Below are 22,713 nucleotides of genomic sequence, written 5' to 3'. Positions count from 1 at the left end.
GTTCTCTAGTAATATGGGGGTGTTCTCTAGTAATGGGGGTGTGTTCTCTAATAATGTGGGGGGTGTTATCTAGTAATGGGGGTGTGTTCTGTAGTAATGGGGGCATTTTCTGTAGTAATGGGGGCGTGTTCTGTAGTAATGTGGGGTGTGCTCTCTAGTAATGGGGGCGTGTTCTCTAGTATTGTGGGGCGTGTTCTGTAGTAATGTGGGGCGTGTTCTCTAGTAATGTTGGAGTGTTCTGTGTAATGCAGGGCGATGCGTATCCTGAACTGCACAGGGAGAAGTCACAGGTAAGTCACTATAATGAGATATCGATTAATAGGGAGCGTCTACCTTCCCAGCATGCTCTGCACACCATGGCTCAGTGTTCTCTTTGTAAATGGTTCTGTTCAGCCTGTCAGTTTCCCCCACCCCCAGAAAACAGATCACCCCCAGTATAAATAGGAGAGGTATGCAGGTGATTAGCTCTACTCTGTCCCTCAGAACACAGCCCATCAATATACAGCCCCTCAGTGCCCATTCCCTCTCTACCCAGCCCCTCAGTGCTCAGCCCCTCTCTACCCAGCCCCTCAGTGCTCAGCCCCTCCGTACATATCCTTGAAATATCCAGCCCATCAGTGCCTAACTCATCAGTATCCAGACCCTCAGTGCCCAATCCCTCAGTATCCAGCCCTTAAGTACCTAGCACATCACTGCCCATTCCTTAATTTCCCAGTCTCCTGGTACCCAGCCCCTCAGTACCGTCTCCTGGCACCCAGCCCCTCAGTACCCAGCCTCATGGTACCCAGCCCCTCAGTACCCAGCCTCATGGTACCCAGCCCTTCAGCACCTAGCTCATCACTGCCCATTCCTTCCGTACCCAGTTTCCTGGTACCTAGACCCTCAGTTCCCAGCCCTCAGTACCAAACCTCCTGGTATCCAGCATCCCAGTACCCAGCCCCTCTGTTCTCAGCCCCTCAGTTCTCAGCCCCTCAGTACCCAGTCTCCGGGTACCCAGCCCCTCAGTACCCAGTCTCTGGGTACCCAGCCCCTCAGTACCCAGTCTCCAGGTACCCAGCCCCTCAGTACCCAGTCTCCTGCTACCCAGCCCCTCAGTACCCAGTCTCCTGCTACCCAGCCCCTCAGTACCCAGTCTCCTGGTACCCAGCCCCTCAGTACCCAGTCTCCTGGTACCCAGCCCCTTAGTACCCAGTCTCATGGTACCCAGCCCCTCAGTACCCAGTCTCCTGGTACCCAGCCCCTCAGTACCCCGCCTCTCGGTTCCCTAGCACTTTGGTACCCAGCCCCTTAGTACCCAGCCTCTACATGTGTTATGTGAAATATGGAGAATTTGATGTCTTCTAGTACAATGTTCCGAGCATAATGTGCTATCTACCATCATTTTTTGCTGTTATTTATTTTTTTATCACTGGGGGCTCAGCAGACCTCTAGGTTTTTTACTCACCCCATTCTACGGTGGATGGAAACTAGGGAAAGCTCCCCATCCCCCCAGGTCAGTTTCCTCCTGAACAGGGAGAGGGAACCCCCTGAGACTGGACATGGTATATCTATTGGTCTATATCCTCCTTTGCTTTTAATGCCTGCTGAACGTTAGCACACCAATTGTATCCAATCAGGGGAGGCTCTAGGTGCTCTTCGTGGATGGACTGACAACTGCTCAATATACGAAAGAACACGTCCTCAGTTTCCCTTTAGATGTGCATGTTCCTCCCTGCTGGCTACTGTGTTCTACAGATTTTTGCCGTGCATTCTGCTGATCAGTTCCCTGATTACACAGAGCATAACCGAGTAATCAGCAGATTGCACAGGTAACATCAGCACCCAATCACCAGCATGCACTTCTAAAGGGATGTTGGGGATGTGTTCTTTCATGGGAACAGAAGTACAGTGCCTGACACTAGCCCTAAAGGTCACACCAACACACGACAAAGGGCAAAAATGATTGGCAGCAGAGAATTCTAATAACTGTAAAAGGTGGGCCAACACCAGTATGGATCAGGAGGGTAGGGAATTGATGAGGGGCTTTGTGCTGGAGTACCTGAGCTTGCTACTCCTCGTGAGTGGACCATAGAGCTGCTCCTCTCTCTGCAATGACATCCAGAGGCTTGGTTTTGATGTACCTGAGCTAGCCCATCCTCATGGGTGGGCCATTGAGCTGCTCCCCTCCATGCGGTGACACCCAGAGGCTGTGTGTTGAATTACCTGAGCTAGCTGATCCTTGTGGGTAGGCCACAGAGCTGTTTCTCTCTCTCTCCAGTAACATCCAGAAGCTGTGTGTTAAAGTACCTGAGGTAGCTGATCCTCATGGGTGGGCTACAGAACTGCTGCTCTCTCTGCAGTGACACTCAGAAGCTGTGTGTTGGAATACCTAAGCTAGATGATCCTCATGGGTGGGTCACAGAGCTGGTTATCACTATGCAGTGATATTCAGAGGCTGTGTGCTGAAGTACCTGAGCTAGCTGATCCTCGTGGGTGGGCCATAGAGCTGCTCCCTTCTCTGCAAGGACACCCAGAGGCTGTATGCTGAAGTACTTGAGCTAGCCGTTCCTCATGGGTGGGCCATAGATCTGCTCCCTTCTCTGCAGTGACACCCAGAGGCTGTGTGCTGAAGTTCCTGAGCTAGCTGTTTCTCATGGGAGGGCCATAGAGCTGTTCTCTTCTCTACAGTAATAACCAGAGTCTGTGTGCTAAAGTAGCTGAGCTAGGTGTTAAGTAATGGAGAGATTTATTTCATTTCAGATTATGAGAATCCTGGATGAGAACGAAGAGGCATGTTTACCTTCCCTCCAGCGGGAGAGCCGCATCATAGAGCGCACTCTACAGCAGGAAGGTGCTGGTAAAATATATATAGGAAGTCCATATCCATTGAGAGAAGGATAGTTATGATGATTGCAGGAGTGTATCTGAGAGTAGAGAGGCAGCAGGGGGCACCGGTGGGGTAGAGAGGCAGCAGAGGGCACCGTTGGGGTAGGGATGCAGCAGAGGGCACTGCTGGGGTAGAGAGGCAGCAGAGGGTACTAATGGGGTAGAGAGGCAGCAGAGGACACTGATGGGGTAGAGAGGCAGCAGGGGGCACGGGTGGGGTAGAGAGGCAGCAGAGGGCACGATGCGATAGAGAGGCAGCAGAGGGCACCAATGGGGTAGAGAGGCAGCTGGGGACACGGGTGGGGTAGAGAGGCAGCAGAGGGCACCGATGCGGTATAGAGGCAGCAGAGGGTACCAGTAGAGGAGTGTACCAGGCCAGACAACAACAGAGCATAACAGAGGCTTTGTGGAGACATAGGCTCAGCTCAGGCGTAGTGATGAAACCTGAAAGAAGACCCTGGATCCTGGGAAAGGTTTTCATTACATAGGGAATACAGCCAGGTCTACAGACCCCACAAGAGGAGTAAACTTCTGTAACATCACCCACATCTAGCAGAGGGCGCTCTGGTTCACAGGTTTTGTCTCTCTGTTTGCAGCGGACATGGCGTGGTCTCTGTTCTGTAATCTGGGCTTTCCTCTGGACCTCATTGGCTTGATATTGGAGGAGTGGGGCTCTTCTCGGGACAAGGCAGCCCTGCAGGATCTTGCAGAGGAGGAGGAAAAGGTCAGAGGATATGTAAGGTCTGCCGTTGTATATACAATGTTTATATATAGTTCTATACTTCCTTTTATAATAGAAGATACATGGTAAAGTTCTATGTGCAGCTCGTAGATCTATAGTGCTTTGTCTATGTTGTCTTCATTATGATCGGGGCTAAACATTACATAATATGTCTTTTTCGTAGGAAATCTGAAACTTTTCTGAACGTGTCACGTTTACTACATACAGCCAGCAGGGGATGCAATGGATTCAGCTTACAATCATTTTACTACTATGTTGTGAATAGCCTGTAGTCTGATCTGGTGTGAAAACCCTCCATTCCTTCTCTTGACATATTATACCAGGACATACTTGGTGTGACCAGGAGGTACTTGGTATATTCTACCAGGATGTTCTTGGTGTGACCAGGAGGTACTTGGTATTTTCTACCAGTACATGCTTGGTGTGACCAGGAGGTGCTTGGTATGTTCTATCAGAACATGCTTGGTGTGACAAGGAGGCACTTGGTATGTACTACCAGGACATGCTTGGTGTGACCAGACGGTACTTGATATGTTCTACCAAGACATGCCTGATGTGACCAGGAGGTACTTGCTATGTTCTACCAGGACATGCTTGGTGTGACCAGGAGGTACTTGCTATGGTCTACCAGGACGTACTTGGTATGTTCTACCAGGACGTGCTTGGTGGGACCAGGAGGTACTTGCTATGGTCTACCAGTATGTAGTGGGTGTGACCAGGATGTAGCTGGTATTGTGAAATAAAGTGTGTCCCTTAGTGATAGGACTTGTCTCCTTCTTTGTATTTTTATCCTGATCGAGTTTTGTGTTCTCAGAGAAAGTTGAGGAATCAGCAGGCAGAGGGGGCTGTAGGTTGTCTGCGGCTGGACATCCACTCTCTAGCAGAACTATAGCGTAGGGGGTCCCGGCTACTGATGACTCCCCGAAATATGGCTATACCCTGGGGGATGATGGGAAATATGGTAAGTTCAGTCTTACATCTCCAGCCTGGTTAGTATACTATTATAGGGGGAGGGTTGTGTACCATATGGTCAGGATGCTGGCTCTTGGTATGGTCATAGTGTATCTAAGAAGCACTAATACTGAGATACTGATATTGGGTTATTAATACTGAGGTACTGATATTGGGTTATTGATCCTGAGTTACTGATAACGGGGTATTGATTTTTGACTTGATACATCTAGAGAGTGACCGGGGTTCTCTGTCTGCAGTGTTCAGTCCCTGCCCGGCCACCATCCTGATGCTGTACAAGGACCAGTCATTACAACAGTGTGGTCAGCAGAGGTCAGTACTGTGGGGTCATCCTGGACCGGACCTGTTACTACGCTGAGCAGGGGGGACTTTGTGCATGAAGGCGAGCAGGTAAGAGATTCCCTACAACAGGTAACATGGATCAATCCTTTCTATATTACATGGAGAGCGTATACCAAGATATAGCGGAGGGCACCAACATCAATCCCCAGCAACAGCCACTCCCCCAAGGGCAAACAGCTTACAGTAAAGAAGCCCTTCCTGTACTGATCACCTCTCCTCCATTTATATAGCACTTTCAGTAAAGAAGTTATCCCTTTACTGATCACCACTCCTCCATACACAGCTCTTACAGTAGAGAATCCCTCCTTGTACTGATCACCTCTCCTCCATAAGATAGCTGTGTACAGACCTTGAGAAATCCTTCTACTGACCATGCACCTTTTCTGTGCTCCACACAGGATGTCCTGTTTCCGGTGGAGTACATACACCAGGCTGGAGGTTATGTCCTACACGAGGTGATGGCCACGAAAGACCTGAGGGTTGGAGAACGTGTGGTGCTGTTGCTGGATGAGGTATCTGTGGGAAGTCCTGTGGGTGTCCTCAGCTGCTGGGCTGTGATCTCACTATGCTCCCGTCTTCTCGCAGGCACAGCACACTGCGTGTATGGAGAAGCACACCTCTACCCATCTGCTGAACTTTGCCCTGAGCCAGGTTCTGGGGGAGAGCGCGGCACAGCGCGGGTCACATGTCACTGCTGAGCGACTGTGGTTTGATGTCAGCGTCATGGTGAGAAGCGGGATAACACGTAGTGGTGGGAGCTAGAAAACTGCAAGCCTGTTCATTGAAGGGAGAAGATCTCTGAGGTAAATTGCCCAACCCCTAGTAGGATGGACACTAAGGGAAAAGTTGCTCCTCCCCCAGTTATCATTGCCCGAGGGGGACAGACACTGGAAATCCTCCTCTACCAAGTGTCTCTTCCACTTCTTCCCAGTTGGAGTGGACTCTTCCCTGGTTAGTGGTGGGATTGGGGGACTCTTTCTCCTCACTGGTTAGTGGTGGGATTGGGGGACTTTTTCTCCTCACTGGTTAGTGGTGGGATTGGTAGACTCTCTCTCCTCACTGGTTAATGGTGGGATTGGTGGACTTCTGCTCCCTGGTTAGTGGTAGGATTGGTGGATTCAATTTTCTTCCTGGTCAGTGATAGGATTAGTGGACATATACTCCCTGGTTAGTGGTGGGATTGGTGGACATCTACTCCCTGGTTAGTGGTGGGATTGGTGAACTCTTTCTTCTCCCTAGTTAGTGGTGGGTTTGGGGGACTCTTTATCCTCCCTGGTTAGTGGTTGGATTGGTGGACATCTCCTCCCTGGTTAGTGGTAGGATTGGTGGACATCTACTCCCTGGTTAGGGGTAGGATTGGTGGACATCTACTCCCTGGTTAGTGGTGGGATTGGTGGACTCTTTCTCCTCCCTAGTTATTGGTGGGATTGGGGGACTCTTTCTCTTCCCTGGTTAGTGGTAGGATTGGTGGACTCTCCTTCCTGGTTGGTAATAGGAGTTCCACATTTGTTTTTTTGCACCTGTTTACTTGGAACCCCCCAAAACAAAACAAAAAACAGCAAACTATTGAATCTTCTGTAAAGCCCCTCCCATGAGGTTTGTCCCTTTTTGTCTCACGCAGTTTGTATATTTTAGGGGCCGGTGAGCGGTCAGCAGCTGCAGGAAGTTGAGAAGAAGTTCCGAGATGTGATTGGACAGAATCAGGAAGTTTATACTGCGGAGATCCCACTCACAGATGCCAAAAGTATCCCGGGTCTTCGCAGTGTGGACAAGGTATGTCATTTACTTCACAATGCCCTGAATGGGTGTAATCCATCCAGAGTCCGGGGAAAGAACTCACAAGTTCTTTTACTTTCGAGAATCAGAACAACAACCCCTCCCCCTCCAGAACTGTGACTCCTCCCCTTTCTCCAAAGCACTGACTCCTCCCCCTTTAGAGCAGTGATTCCTTCTCTTCCAGAGCAGACTCCTCACCCTCTCTTTATAGCAGTGACTCCCCCCCTACCTACTCTGTTCAGGCTCTGTAGGAAGATTTCAGTCAGAGAGTGACAGTCTGAAAGGACACAGCTTCCGCTGTGCACCATCTGTAGATAACCCACAGTGCTCTGGGAATTCCGTGTTAGAAGTACGTCTGTTAAATGTTTATTTGTGAAGCTTCTAACTTGTGAAAGAAATTCAAAATTCATATTTTTTTGCTATATTTTAATTGGACCAAAAACTTCCAATGGATTTGGGGGGTGTAGTGCTCTATCCTCCACGATCTAGTCTGGGAACCCTTTCCTTTCCTGTTTGTGATGTATCAATACCTCAGCCACCAATCAGATACAAACCTCCTTTAAATCTCTGAATCTGATTGGTAGTATATTAGGAAAATGGAAGGATTTATGAAGAAGGCCCACCTACACCACATGTCAGCTTCCATTTGGAATCTGTCTGCAGGGATTGCACAAAACTTAGTCTTTTTCCACTTTTTTTTTTATTATGATTTTTATTGAAATGTTTTTTATACAAATAAAAACATGTGTAGAATCATTCAAGTTTTGTATACAACATATATCATATCTGAAAAAAGCAGTCACATCGCTACCAATATAACGAAAATCTAGACATGAGCCATTAGGCAAATAGATGGGTATCCAATGAGAGGTCAGTTCAGAGGAGTGGTACATCAGCGGGGGATAAGGAACTTATACCAGGATTAAGGTCTGAATGATCCCACAGATCCCAGATTTTGGAAAATTGTGGGAGGGTATCATGTACAATTGCGGTAAGGCGTTCCATCCTACAGATCTGCTCCAACGTTTGTAGGACCTGTGAGAGAGAAGGCTGGGAGGGGGAAAGCCATTGTAAAGGTATTGCCCGTTTTGCAGCAAGTAAAATAAAGTTGGCCAATTTTTGAGCACATTTAAAGAGGCCAAGGATCGGTAGACCTAACAGAAAGTGGACAGTATCCAGTGGGAGAGGGACACTAAAAAAGTCCTGTATAAAGGTCTGAATGGCCATCCAAAATGGGCGTATTAGTGGGCAGTCCCAAAAAATGTGGAAATGCGCGCCAATGTCTCCACGGCATCTCCAGCATACCCGAGGAGTAGGGATGAGCTTCGACTTCGAGTCAAACTCATAATCGACTCGAACATCGGCTGTTCGCAAGTTCGCCGAACAGCGAACAATTTGGGGTGTTCGCAGCAAATGGGAGAAATCAAAAGTGCTAATTTTAAAGGCTTATATGCAAGTTATTGTCATAAAAAGTGTTTGGGGACCTGGGTCCTGCCCCAGGGGACATGGATCAATGCAAAAAAAAGTTTTAAAAACATCTGTTTTTTCGGGAGCAGTGATTTTAATAATGCTTAAAGTCGAACAATAAAAGTGTAATATCCCTTTAAATTTCGTAGCTGGGGGTGTCTATAGTACGCCTGTAAAGGGGCACATGTTTCCCATGTTTAGAACAGTCTGACAGCAAAATGACATTTCAAAGGAAAAAAAGTCATTTAAAACTACTCGCGGCTATTGCATTGCCGACAATACACATAAAAGTTCATTGATAAAAACGGCATGGGAATTCCCCACAGGGGAACCCCGAACCAAAATTAAAAAAAAAAAAATGACGTGGGGGTCCCCCTAAATTCCATACCAGGCCCTTCAGGTCTGGTATGGATATTAAGGGGAATCCTGCGCCAAAATTAAAAAAAAAAAAAAACGGCATGGGGTCCCCCTAAAAAGGGTTGTGGGGATGAGGCCCTCGTCCTCATCAACATGGGGACAAGGTGTTTTGGGGGGCTACCCCAAAGCACCCTCCCAATGTTGAGGGCATGTGGCCTGATACGGTTCAGGAGGGGGGGCGCTCTCTCATCCTCCCCTCTTTTCCTGCTGCCTGCTAGGTTGCATGCTCGGATAAGGGTCTGGTATGGATTTTTAGGGGGAACCCACGCCCTTTTTTTTCTTATTTTGTCCGGGGTTCCCCTTAAAATCCATACCAGACCTGAAGGGTATAGATTTTGAGGGGGACCCCACGCCATTTTTTTAAAAATTTTGGCTGGGGTTCCCCTTAATATCCATACCAGACCTGAAGGGGCTGGTATGGAATTTAGGGGGACACCCCACGTTATTTTTTTTTAAATTTTGGTTCGGGGTTACCCTGTGGGGAATTCCCATGCCATTTTTATCAATGAACCTCTATGTGTATTGTCGGACCGGCAATGCATTAATAGCTGCAAGTAGTTTTAAATGACTTTTTTTTCCTTTGAAATGTCATTTTGCTGTCAGACTGTTCTAAACACGGGAAACATGCGCCCCTTTACAGGCATACTATAGACACCCCCCAGGTACGAAATTTAAAGGGATATTACACTTTTATTGTTTGACTTTAAGCATTATTAAAATCACTGCTCCCGAAAAAACTGACGTTTTTAAAACTTTTTTTTGCATTGATCCATGTCCCCTGGGGCAGGACCCGGGTCCCCAAACACTTTTTTATGACAATACCATGCATATAAGCCTTTAAAATTAGCACTTTTAATGATTCATGTTCGTGTCCCAAAGCCATTAACCGTGTTCACGTGTTCGAACAAATTTTTTGCCTGTTCGCATGTTCTGGTGCGAACCGAACAGGGGGGTATTCGGCTCATCCCTACCGAGGAGTCTAGGGATCATATCTATGCAAAATTTCAAGGGTTTTTTACCAAAAAAATTATATTTTTTAAGCTGTCTCTTTTTGTTCCACACATTGTGATGATTTGGAAATAGCCTCTCAAATCTTCTGCCATTGAGGGAGAGACATAGAGTGATTTACCAACTGGGACCATTTTTGCATATAAGAATGGAAAGTGTCTGTAATAGGGGTTGCGTTATGTAAGAACCTGTAGATGTCAGTAATGAGATGTGTTTGATATGGTCCAAGAGCACATAGAAGTTCAAACGGGGTAGGTCTATCAAGGCTCAAAGTAGAGGATTTAGAGGCAAAGTAGTGTCTAATCTGAAGGTAGGAATAAAATAATTGTTTAGGGATCTGGTATTTCTTTTGCAGTTCTTCAAAGGGTAGAAGTGTATGGGTGAGGGGATGTACAATGTTTTGAAGCTGGAAAATGCCTGCCTGTGTCAATGGAAGTGATCTACTGTATGATAGCTTGTCAGGGATATCAGGATTGAACAACACATTTAACAGCGGAGGACATGGGGATGCGAGAGAGAACTGACGGGAGCATTTCTTCCACATGGCAAGGGAGAATAACATTGGGCCTAGGCATATGCTTCTAAGTTGGCCTATGGAAGAGTTCAGATCCACCCAGATCATGGCACAGGGATGTACGGGTCTAGTGATGCTCATTTCAATCTCTGCCCATATGTTGGGTGCCCTTCTGGAGGACCAAGTGATAATTGTTTTAAGATGTGTGGCAAAATAATATTTAATAATATCTGGGGCTCCCAACCCACCCCGTGACTTGGGGGCAAACAGTACTGAGCTTGCGATCCTATGTGCTTTATAGTGCCAAATGAAGTTAAGAAATGCTCTCTGCATGGCTTTAAGTTGTGACATGGGAATAGCGATCGGGAGGGTATCAAATAGGTAAAGGAGTCTTGGCATTATAAACATCTTCAGGACATGGATGCGGCCCAACAAAGAAATGGTATAGATATCCCATTGTCGCAAGAGCCGGTCAATGTCCCGAAAGAGTGAGGGATAGTTAACTTGATATAAAGTTGAGTACAAGGAGGTTATATTTACACCTAAATATTTGAGGGAGTCTGGACACCAATGAAAAGAGTAGTTTTGTTTGAGAATGATGAGATCTGACGGTGGGATGTGTAGAGGTAGAGCTTCTGTTTTACTTGTATTGATTTTATATCCAGATATAGGATGAGATTAGGGAGAGAAATATGAGGTCTAGTCAAATTTAAAAGGACATCATCTGCAAAGAAGGACAGCTTATATTCTTTTTGGCATAACAGAACTCCCCGTATATCAGGGTGAATGCGAATGGCTGCAGCTAGGGGTTCTAGACAAAGAATGAAAAGGAGGGGGGGATAAAGGGCATCCTTGTCTGGTTCCATCACTTAACGAGAAAGATGACGATAAGCAAGAAGCTTGTTGAACTTGGGATTGAAGGACAGGAATATAGGGCACTTAGGGCTGCTATGAAAGGACCTTCAAATCCATAGTTGGAGAGGGTAGCAAACAGATATGGCCAGCTAAGTCGGTCGAAGGCTTTTTGCGCTTTAAGACTTAAGATTAGGGCTGGCCGGGATGTCTTGTTTAATAAGTCTATGAGGTCAACTGTACGTCTCGTATTGTCCCCTGCATGTCTGGCTCGTACAAAGCCCACATGGTCCTTATGTATAAGCCTAGGGATTATATGGGATAGTCTATTAGCCAGGACTTTTGTGAATATCTTGTAGTCTGAATTAAGTAATGCAATGGGCCTATAACTATCAGGGATGGAGGGATCTTTGCCAGGTTTTGGGATCACGGAAATATGGGCATGAAGAAATTGAGGGTGTGGTGTAGTCCCTTTGAATAGTGAAGCAAAAAGAGAGAGAACATATAGGGGCTTAAAATCGGTAGGAACGTTTTATAATAAGAATAAGGTAGACCGTCCAGGCCAGGGGATTTCTGGGTAGGAAGATGTTTAACTACCTCTTCCAACTCTTCGGGCGTGACTGCTGAATTCAGGGATGCGAGGTGTTCGGGTGAAAGTTTGGGTAGCTGTAGGTGTTCAAAGAATAGATCAAATTTCTCTTGTGTGAAACTATAGTTAGGATCTGTCTGTAGACAGTTATATAGTTGTTGATAAAATTCTCCAAAAAGTTTAGACATAGTAAAGGGGCAATAGGTGGGAGTTCCATCGGTTTGTCTGAGAAAGTCAGGGGAGGATTGAAAGGGACGGGGTTTTTAACTTGTTTACCAACATTTTATGAGCTTTTTTGAATATTCGTAGAATTTCTGCTTGGACCATAGAAGAGATTTATCAATTTTGCTCATCGTCTGGGATTTAAGTTGGTTTCGTAATCCTCCAAATGTCCAATAGATCTTTAGCTCTCATTCGTTTACGAAATGATTTAGAGAGGCGGTTAGTTTTGAAAGGTGAAGTTGATGTGAATAATGTACGTCTATCTTTGTCAGGAGACATAGTCACATTAAAATCCCCTCCAATCACCATAAAGGGTTGGGAAAATTTGTCTAGAGTGTCAAACATAGAGGATAGGAAGCTGATCTGACCAGAGTTGGGAGCATAGACATTGACAATAGTGAGGGATTGGGTGAAAAAAGGGCATTTCAGAATAATAAATGTGCCCTGGGGGTCCAGGTGGGAAGATGTAACTCGTAGAGGGCAAAGTCGGTTAATCAAAATAGCCACGCCCGCCTTTCCAGACGGATTGGAAGCCAGAAAAGATGTCGGGAAGTGCTTGCTAGCGAATTTGAGGGATCCCCCAGGGCAGAAATTAGTCTCCTGAACAAGGATTATGTCTGCCTTGGAAGTTTTAAACTCTTTCAAAGCCAGCCATCTCTTTTGAATAGAGTTTAAACCTTTAACATTATACGTCAGAAATTTCAGTGCCATAACAACTTAGTCAAAAGAAAAAACGTTAAATATTTTATACAATATAATATAGGGTAGGGATTCCATGGTGTGACGGAAGGGCCCGTGGAACTCAGAATCCCTTGGAAAGTAGGGGATGTCCTTGTTTCAGCTTCCCATATACATCTTATGTCTAAGTCACCCTGTGCTATCCTGGCACAGGGTGAGTAAGAAAATATATCTTGGAATACTTAAAATGGGACAGTAATATTTGTCCACAATATCTCCCAGGATGTATGTAGAGACTATTATTGGTTTGTTTGATTCTGAACTCAACCTGTTAATTGAGTGAGCTGATCACATTAGCCTCCAGGACTGGCTAGGAGATGAACTGTGGATGACTAGGCTGAGGAGGGGGAGATTGTTGTTTGTATTGTTAATTGTAATTAGCTCCTGCTATTGTGTTTATACTACTGTGTGAAGCTCGGTGCCCACAAGTCTGTCACCTGGTCTGGGTAAATTTTTTAGTAAATTAGCTCATGTTAATTAGGTTAGCTTTGAGTCAGCCTGCTGTATAAATGTGTGTAAGGTCTCAAATAAAGAGTTAGTCCTGATGTACTCCAAGACTGGTGTTGTCTACTTCTTGGGGGTTCCTATAGCCGGATCCATTGGACTCGTGTTCCAGAACTTAGGAAGCGGTATACTGACGGAAGCACTCAAGCGAAGTGAGGGACGTTCCGTGACACATGGTATACTGTAAAAGAAATACATATCAAGTATCTTAAGAACATGTGCAACAGTGGTAGAAAAGTAACTGAGTGATGTTGATTCTATGAAGATTAGCAGCCTTGGGTTAAGAAAAAAGGGAACCTGAGGAAAAAACAAAATGAAGAAGAAAAAATAAAAATAAAAGTCAAAAGGAAAAAAAAATTCTCAACGTCCAACAAGTAGAAACCTGGAAGGCTGGATGCCACCAGGAAGCCCAGGTCTAAGCCATGGGTCAGGAGGGGGAGCATGGGTACTTCCGAACATAGGGACCGGGAGGTCTCCCACCACTCTTCGGAGTAAAAATTGCCCGGAATCCAAAAACAAAAAATGAACTATTAACAAACCATTTATCCAGGGCAGCTGTAGTATAACAAGCCACACATCCCCCGGGTCAGGGGGTGTATGAACCCACTAGTGGGTTGTTAACCACTCAAAAAAAACCACAGTGACTGGAGGGTCAAATAAAATGGTATATTCAGCCTCAGTCAGTGGAAAGGGTATTCAAATTGGAATCTTGAGGTGTGGCGCTTCTGGGGTGTGAAATTTGACTTGGATGGCTTTTGTCTCACCGGTGTCCAAATGCGACTCAGAGCCATCAGTGGTTTAGGAGTAGTTGGGAGAGGCGGAGGGTCTTCGTCAGGGAGGGGTGGTAAACCCAAGTTGGGCAGAAAGGTGTCACTCTCCTGTAGATCACCTAAGGAGTATTGTATGCCATCCTGCGATGCAGAAAGGCGAAAGGGTAAACCCCATCGATACATTACTTTGTGGAATTGAAGATGCAGGGTTAAAGGGCGAAGATTTCTCCTTCTCGCTAGAGTAATAGGTGAGAGGTCGCTAAAGATTTGGATCTTGGATTTCTTGAATTCAATTTGGGATTGGTTGCGGGTAACCAAGGTCAGAGCTTCTTTACTATCATAATAATGGAACCTGACAATCACATCTCTGGGGTTAGCCCCTGTTGGAGGTTTAGGGGCAAGTGAACTGTGAGCCCTGTCCAAACACCAGTCTATGTCAGGGATATTGGGGGCAACCACATTGAAAAGGCTTAAAAGGTAGGAACGGAGGTCTTTATCTTCCACAGCTTCAGGAATACCTCTGAATCTCAAATTTTGCCTGCATTCTCTGTTTTCAAGGTCTTCCTGATGGGCTTGGAGCTGGGTGATTATGTTTTTTGTGGTAGCATTGTCCTCCTCCAGCGCCTGTACATACTGCACCATCTCATCAAATTTATATTCTAGGGAGTCGGTGCGTTCTCCTAGTTGGTCGATTTCCCCTCTCAATTCTTTGGCTAGTTTTCCCACTTCTTGTGCGATGTTGTGGGTGATAGCCTGGGGCAGGGAGTGTAATTTAGCATCTAAAACTTCCGCTGTCAGCGGGGGGGGAGGTCCTGATGTAGGGGTGGGGGTAGTGTCAAAAAGAGTACCTGTGTTTAGTTCTGATTGCTCCAAAGTGGTCTGTGTGTCTTCGAGGGCTCCCGAAGTCATGGATGTCGGTCTACTTAGAAAGTGATCCATCTTGGAGGAGGCCTGAGGCTTAAGGGTTGCTGAGTAGTTGTGTCTTTGATCCCCAATTTTGCCCATGGGGTGTGCGGCCGCTGTGGAAGGCTGAAGAGGTGACTCCTGTGTATATTGTAGCTATAGGTCAGTCAGCGGGGGTCTTGGAGAGATGGTGGGAGATGGAGCCCCAGTTTCACATGTCTGTCATGATCGGAATCTTCACATATCAAGCGTTTTGCTCTTTGAGGACATGAGCATAAGGACTAGTGTCTTTAAATCTAACTGTAGGGGGAGGAATGTCCCTTTAAAGGCCTGATGTCAGTTCAGTAGAGAGTGTGTTGTAGGGCTGACAAGTACAGTACCTGACCGCGAGATTGTGTTTCCAGCGCGATACCATCGTGCTGGTTCTCGGCGACAGGGTACTGTGAATGTCGCGCTGGCTCACTCATCGGGAAAGGAAAACTTTGTTTTCCTTCCGCGATGAGTGACAGGCAGCGCTGACAGCTGTCTAGTATGAATCCTGAGGCGGGAACACCGCGCCAAATTTTAAATGAAAAAACCGGCGTGGGTTCCCCCCTAGGAGCATACCAGGCCCTTAGGTCTGGCATGGATTGTAAGGGGAACCCCCTATGCCGAAAAATCGGCGTGGGGGTCCCCCCCCAATCCATACCAGACCCTTATCCGAGCACGCAGCCCGGCCGGCCAGGAAAGGGGTGGGGACGAGCGAGCGCCCCCCCCCCCTCCTGAGCCGTACCAGGCCGCATGCCCTCAACATGGGGGGGTGGGTGCCTTGGGGGAGGGGGGGCGCCCTGCGGGGCCCCCCCCACCCCAAAGCACCTTGTCCCCATGTTGATGAGGACAAGGGCCTCTTCCCGACAACCCTGGCCGTTGGTTGTCGGGGTCTGCGGGCGGGGGGCTTATCGGAATCCGGGGGCCCCCCTTAATAAGGGGGCCCCCAGATCCCGGCCCCCCACCCTGTGTGAATGAGTTTGGGGTACATGGTACCCCTACCCATTCACCTAGGCAAAAGTGTCAATATAAAAAAAACACATTACACAGGTTTTAAGAATAATTTATTAGTCAGCTCCGGGGTCTTCTTCCGACTTCGGGGGGTCTCCTTCCGACTTCTCCCGGTGTTCGGCCTCTTCTCCCGGGCCCCGCCGCTATCTTCTTCCAGCTCTATTGCCAGCGAGGGGCCCGGTCTGCTGCCGCTGTCTTGCCGCCGCTGTCTCGCCGCCGCTGTCTTGTCGCCGCTGTCTCACCGCTTCTTCTCTTCTTTTCTTCTTCCCCGATGTTGACACGACGCTCTCTCCGGCTCGAATGCTGTGTGCGAGCTGCGGAGCCATTTATATAGGCGGTAACCCCGCCCCCTTACGACGTCATGGTCCCAGCATGCGCAGGGACTCTGGCGTCATAAGGGGGCGTGGCCCCAGAGTCCCTGCGCATGCTGGGACCATGACGTCGTAAGGGGGCGGGGTTACCGCCTATATAAATGGCTCCGCAGCTCGCACACAGCATTCGAGCCGGAGAGAGCGTCATGTCAACATCGGGGAAGAAGAAAAGAAGAGAAGAAGCGGCGAGACAGCGGCAACAAGACAGCGGCGGCGAGACAGCAGCGGCGAGACAGCGGCGGCAAGACAGCGGCAGCAGACCGGGCCCCTCGCTGGCAATAGAGCTGGAAGAAGATAGCGGCGGGGCCCGGGAGAAGAGGCCGAACACCGGGAGAAGTCGGAAGGAGACCCCCCAAAGTCGGAAGAAGACCCCGGAGCTGACTAATAAATTATTCTTAAAACCTGTGTAATGTGTTTTTTTTATATTGACACTTTTGCCTAGGTGAATGGGTAGGGGTACCATGTACCCCAAACTCATTCACACAGGGTGGGGGGCCGGGATCTGGGGGCCCCCTTATTAAGGGGGGCCCCCGGATTCCGATAAGCCCCCCGCCCGCAGACCCCGACAACCAACGGCCAGGGTTGTCGGGAAGAGGCCCTTGTCCTCATCAACATGGGGACAAGGTGCTTTGGGGTGGGGGGGCCCCGCAGGGCGCCCCCCTCCCCCAAGGCACCCACCCCCCCATGTTGAGGGCATGCGGCCTGGTACGGCTCAGGAGGGGGGGCCGCTCGCTCGTCCCCACCCCCTTTCCTGGCCGGCCGGGCTGCATGCTCGGATAAGGGTCTGGTATGGATTGGGGGGGGACCCCCACGCCAATTTTTCGGCATAGGGGGTTCCCCTTACAATCCATGCCAGACCTAAGGGCCTGGTATGCTCCTAGGGGGGAACCCACGCCGGTTTTTTCATTTAAAATTTGGCGCGGTGTTCCCGCCTCAGGATTCATACTAGACAGCTGTCAGCGCTGCCTGTCACTCATCGCGGAAGGAAAACAAAGTTTTCCTTTCCCGATGAGTGAGCCATCTCGGCGCTGGCTCCTGCGACGGGGCTCGTAGGTGTCAAATCTCGCCGAGAAGTGCGGCGAGATTGACACAATATCGCGGTCACCTACTGTATCTGAAATTTGTGTTATAGGTGTGAGGGGTGAGTGGTAACTCAGATGACTCACCAAGCTTAGTGGGATGAAGGTCAGCCGTGCATCAGGAAAAGTGGAAAGAAATGAGTTAGGGTGTCCCTGGAGTAGCAAGATGGCCACCGTCCTCCAAAGGTAGGCCAAAGCCTCATACTTTCCTAGGATGTGTCCTGTACAGTAGGTGGCAGGCCACGGGTGTCCGGAATCAGCCTTTTCCTGATCCTCTGCCGGCCGTTAGGGTTTTCACACCATCCAACTATCTCCCAGAGGTGCCCGCTATAGGTAGGGATGTGTTGGCTGTCCCTCACACCGCCGATTGCGGAACTTGAGCCCGGGGACGCTGGAGGCTTCACAGGCCTCAAGATGGCGGTGGGCCGCAAGTGTTGGAGCTAGCTTTCGCAGAGTTTCTGGAGTTTTTCCGTGCCCTCACACTGCCCGGTCCTCTCCAGGGATAATATCCACAGATGTAGGCAGGTTAGCTTCACTCCGCTCTGCCGATCACGACACTCAAGCCCGGGGATGTTGAGGGCCTGCAGGCCGCAAGATGGCGGCGAGTCTCTGTTGTGTGGAGCCGGCAGCGGCCCAATAAAAACTCGAACAGTCGGCCGGACTCCGCAATTTCCCCAGGGGTTGATGTGGCAAATGTTCAGTGGCTATAGGGCAAAGTTTAGAAGCTCGCCGAGCTGTTTGTTTTGCAGGATGGCATTGGATTGCGGAGGGCTCTGCGGAGCTTCTCAGCAACACGTCCTGTCTCTTTAGCGTCCGGACACGCCCCCCGTTTTTCCACTTTTGCAGCCAAATAGAACTACATTTCCCATGAAACATTGGGCATGTGGTGATGTTGGTGGGTGGGAAGAGACAGCGCTGTCCGTATGGCGTAGCTATCAGTCAGTGCCTGTGGATGGTCACCACCGGATGCTGTGCAGATTGTAACCGCCCACTCAAGGAAGTCCGATATAATTGGGAGACATTTACCATAGGGAGATATTGGCGGCAGCTGTTCGCTGTACACAGTAGCATCCCTCGGTCACATGGAGAGAGATGTTGGGGGATAAGAAGAAGGAGGAGAGTTTTTGTGATGGTAAGGCTGTACCTTGTATATAGAAGTGTTTGCTTTCTGGATGGAGTTCCGCTTTAACAGACAGACCGGTGGGTGGACTGTACAGGATACCATTGGTGGTTGTGGCCTGACATTCCTCTACCCCTGGTCTCCTCATTTCTCCCCTCCCCCAGGTGTACCCAGATCCGGTACATGTGGTCTCAGTGGGTGTTCCCATTCAAGAGATTCTGAGTCCGGCCTCCAGAGCTGCTCAACAGACATCAGTGGAACTTTGCTGTGGCACGTAAGAGACAAGTTTATGACGGGAGCCGTGGAACTCAGAATCCCTTGGAAAGTAGGGGATGCCCTTGTTCCAGCTCCCCATACACCTCTTATGTCTAAGTCACCCTGTGCTATCCTGACACAGGGTGAGTGAGAAAATATAAATTGGACTACGTAATATTTGTCCACAATATCTCCCAGGATGTATGTAGAGACTATTCTTGGTTTGATTGATTCTGAACTCAACAAGGTAATTGAGTGAGCTGATCACATTGTCCTCGATACAATGTAGGAGACTGGCCGACTCCTATTGGAGCTTCTGCTATTGTGAGAAAATGTCCTGTGGTTGTACTTATGATAAATAACTCTGTTACTGTGTGAAGCTCGGTGCCCACAAGTCTGTGTCCTACAGGTCATGTCTCTGAGTCATCTGGTCTGGGTAAATGATTTAGTAAACTAGCTCAAGTTAATTAGGTTAATTAGGTTACATTTGTATTGTTAGAGTAATATGAGCAGGAGGGGGAACCTCCTCTTCTCCTGTATATACGACTGTATTCTGGTTCTAATAAAGATATAGTCCATGTTAGCATCTAAGCAAGTGTTGCCTTGTTTTATGCTTGGGAGCGGTTGGAATATCTGATATCTGTATCCAGACTACAAGGAAGTGGTATAAGCACTCAAGCGGAGTGTGGGACGTTCCGTGACAAAGTTTTTCCCAACTGAATGTGTGTCTCATTTGATGTCTCCTTCCTGAAATTCTCCTCTATCGCCTTCCCTCTCTTGGTTCCTCCTGATTACCCCTGCCCGAACCTCTTCTGGACTCTCTACCCCCGGATTCCTCCTGAGATTCTCCTGGATCCCCCTTTTATTCTTTAATTTAAGATTCCCCCACCCCCCCACTTTCCAATTTCTCCTGAGATTCTCTTGGATTTCCCAATATTCCCCACCACTTCCCGATTCCTCCTGAGGTATCCTGGATCCACCCCTCCTGCCAATTCTTTTCAAACTTTTCTGGATTCCCTTTCTCTATCCTGATTCTTCCTGATATTTTCATTGATTGCCCCTCGATTTCTCGAGATTTTCCTGGATTCTTCCACCTCCCCTTCCAGCCACCATTCTCCCCCATGTCTCTCTCCTGAAATTCTCCTGTATTTCCTTCAGTTCCTTCTAAGATTCTCCTGGAATCCTCAACCCCACCGAAATGTTTTCCAATTCTTACTGATTTTTCCAAAGGTTTCCTGGATCCACCCCCCTTCGTGATTCCTCCTGAGGATTCCCTCCCTCTATCCTGATTTTTCCTGAGATTTTCATGGATCCCCTTGAATTCTTTGAGATTATCCTGGATTTCTCCCTACCCCAAGATTCCTCCTTAGATTTCCTGCCACCAGTCTCCCCCACCCATTTCCTCTAATACTTAATTTTCTCCTGTGTTCTATTCACCCATTGATTCCTCTTAGGGTTCTCCAAGACCCAACCCCTCTCACCTTTTACTTTTCCTAGGTTTACCACCACTTCCTCCTGAGATTCTCTGGGATCCCCTTCCTGATCCTTTTGAGATTCTTCTGTATCCCCTAGCCCTTCCCTCCCGATTTCTCCAGAGGATTCCTGGGTTCCCTAAATGCTCATGACCCCCCCCACACAATTCCTCTTGAGATTCTCCTGTGTCCCCCAGAAATATTTTTCTTCAGGTTCCCTGGGTCCCCCCTCCTGATTCCTCTGGAGATTCTTCAATATCCCCTACCCCAGAGCCACTCTCCAACTCCCACTAATTTCTCCTGAGGTTGCCTCAATTCTCTTGATGCCCTACCCGGATTCCTCTGTATCACCCCCAGACATGATCCACCTCAGGTTTCCTGGGTTCCCCAAATGCTTATGACTCCCCTAACTCTTCCTGAGATTCTTCAGTATCCCCTACCCTACAACCACCCCCAACCGCTCCAATTCCTCCTGAGGTTTCCTGGATTCACCTAATTTTCATAATCACCCCCCGGGATTCCTCTGTTCACCCCCCTAGACAGGTTCCTCCTCAGGTTTCCTGGGTCCCCCCAATACCTTCTGAGATTCATCTGTATTCCCTTCCTAATTCCTGGGTCCTCCCCTGATTCCTCCTGAGATTCTCCTGGATCCCCTACCCTACAGCCACCCCCAACCCCCCCAATTCCTCCTGAGGTTTCCCGGATTACCCTAATTCTCATTGCACACCCCCCCAATTCCTCTGATTCTTCCAGTTCTCATGAACCACCCCACAACTCCTCATGAAATTTCCTGGATTTTCTCTGATTCTACCTGAGACATCCAAACCTCCTGATTACTCTAAAAAATTATTGGACCCCCCTACCTCTGCATTCATACTGAGATTCTTCTGGATCCCCCTGATTCCTCTTGAAATTTTCTGTTTATATGCAGACACCTTCAGAAGACGGGAGTTATTGAGGATTTGGTGATCATCTCTGAGAAACCTCTGCTGAGAGGGATTGTCCGCCTTATCGGCATTACCGGAGAAGAAGCCAGAGAGGTGAGATATCTGAGGCCACGCCCAGCACACATCCATCCAATCCTTTGCATGATACAATTTAATTATAATTATTTTAATTATTGATGATCATTAAGAATTAAGAATCAGTGAAATTTACTGTTATTTTGATCCTGTACAATAAAATATAAGACCTCCCAGGTCACCTTCATCCTCTGATTTTCTCTCCAGGCATGGGAGACGGGACAGGTTCTATGCAGGGAATTGGATTCCATTGTTGAGCGGATGAAGACTATAACCCCCTCCCTGAACAACGCTCCGAGGTTGTCCAAGGAGGTCGGACTTGTGACAGATGTGAGTGAAGATCGGGGTGTCAGAATTCACACCAGAGGGGCGTTAGGAAACGGGTGATGCTATATCCCACAGCAGGGGGGAGAAATGTGGTCACATGACTTACAGACTAAATAGAAGGGGTACCGATGGGAAAAAAAATGATGGACACTAAATTAAAAATAAAGAATTTCACATTGCCTCCCTTGATCACACATCTCCTCAAAAATCTATCACTGGAAGCTCCAACAAAGCCGCCATAACCGTGTCATTGTTCCTTTACTTTGCAGAGTGTGGACAGCGCCTCCATGCCCCAGTGGCAGAGGAAGGAACTACAGGCATCTCTCAAGGCTTTGCAACATTCGGCCAACACAGCTGTGAGGAAGGCGATAGGGAGAAAGGTAAAGGAGGGGCTCCTCCCTTTGTCTCCCTGGAACTCCCCCTGCCTCTGCCTCCCTGGAACTCTCCCTCCTCCTACTCACTGGAACCCCCCCTCCCTTCGCCTCCCTTGAACTCCCCCTCCCTTTGTCTCCCTGGAACTCTTCCTCTTTGCTCCTCAAGCACGCTCCCTATTATCAGGCTGATTGTTGCTCCCATCCAGTCTCAGGAGAGCCACCTGATGATAGACAGTGAGGTGGAAGAGCATGGAAGGACAATAGAGTGTCAGTGAAAGGTGTGGGAGTGAAGTCATCAGAGGTTGGAGAACCTCCTGTATTGTCTTCTCCCATTAGTAATGGTGGTGTGTGGTGCCCCCTGCAGGTCCTGATGAAGATGGTCTTCCTGCTGTGTGAGCGGTGCCCGGGCTCAGCGGTGATGTTGTTCAGCAGGTAGAGCTCCGGGAAGGAGCTGTGTGCATGTCAGGTGCCCAAGGTAAGGGGGGCTTTTATTTCATGTCTGATCCATGTGTATTCAGGAATTCTGCTCATGTGATCTCTTCTCTCCTCCCGCTCAGGGCCCCTCCACTGTTCTGTCTGCCCTGGATTGGGCAGTGGCTGTCTGCTCGGCGATGGGTGGTAAGGCTGGTGGTTCAGAGGGATCCGCCAATGGAAATGGAAGCTGTGAGAACCTGGACCGGGTTCTGGAGGCAGCACTGATATTCGGACAGACAAAACTCAGGGACACAGGACATGACACGTGGCGGGCAGGAGAGAACAGACCCCCCTGGTGTCCAATTGGTGGAACTACATGAAATCTGAGAGGTTGATGGTGGACATCGAGGTCATGTGACAGATGTGGACATCACACAGGAGAACATACGTGTATATCAGGACTCTGCAGATGAGGTTATAGGGAGGAGTCATGTCCCTGAACATGTCAGCTGGGTGTGGTGCCGCCATATTGGGGGCCCAATTCATATCCAGCCAATCAG

General features: G+C 48.4%; 1 protein-coding gene and 1 pseudogene across 1 annotated transcript in view; one reads left to right on the top strand and one right to left on the bottom strand.

Annotated features, from left to right (window-relative positions):
• LOC141133874 (NACHT, LRR and PYD domains-containing protein 3-like) overlaps positions 1 to 22,713 on the bottom strand; it is a gene marked incomplete in the record, with an annotated part of 735,962 nt that overhangs the window by 498,948 nt on the left and 214,301 nt on the right.
• Positions 204 to 22,533, top strand: LOC141134401 (alanine--tRNA ligase, mitochondrial-like; annotated as a pseudogene).

The sequence above is a fragment of the Aquarana catesbeiana genome, linkage group LG03 (assembly GCF_042186555.1).
Source record: "Aquarana catesbeiana isolate 2022-GZ linkage group LG03, ASM4218655v1, whole genome shotgun sequence".
Classification (NCBI taxonomy): Eukaryota; Metazoa; Chordata; class Amphibia; order Anura; family Ranidae; genus Aquarana; species Aquarana catesbeiana.
Note: the sequence above shows the minus strand (reverse complement) of the source record. Positions and strands in the feature narration are given on the sequence as shown.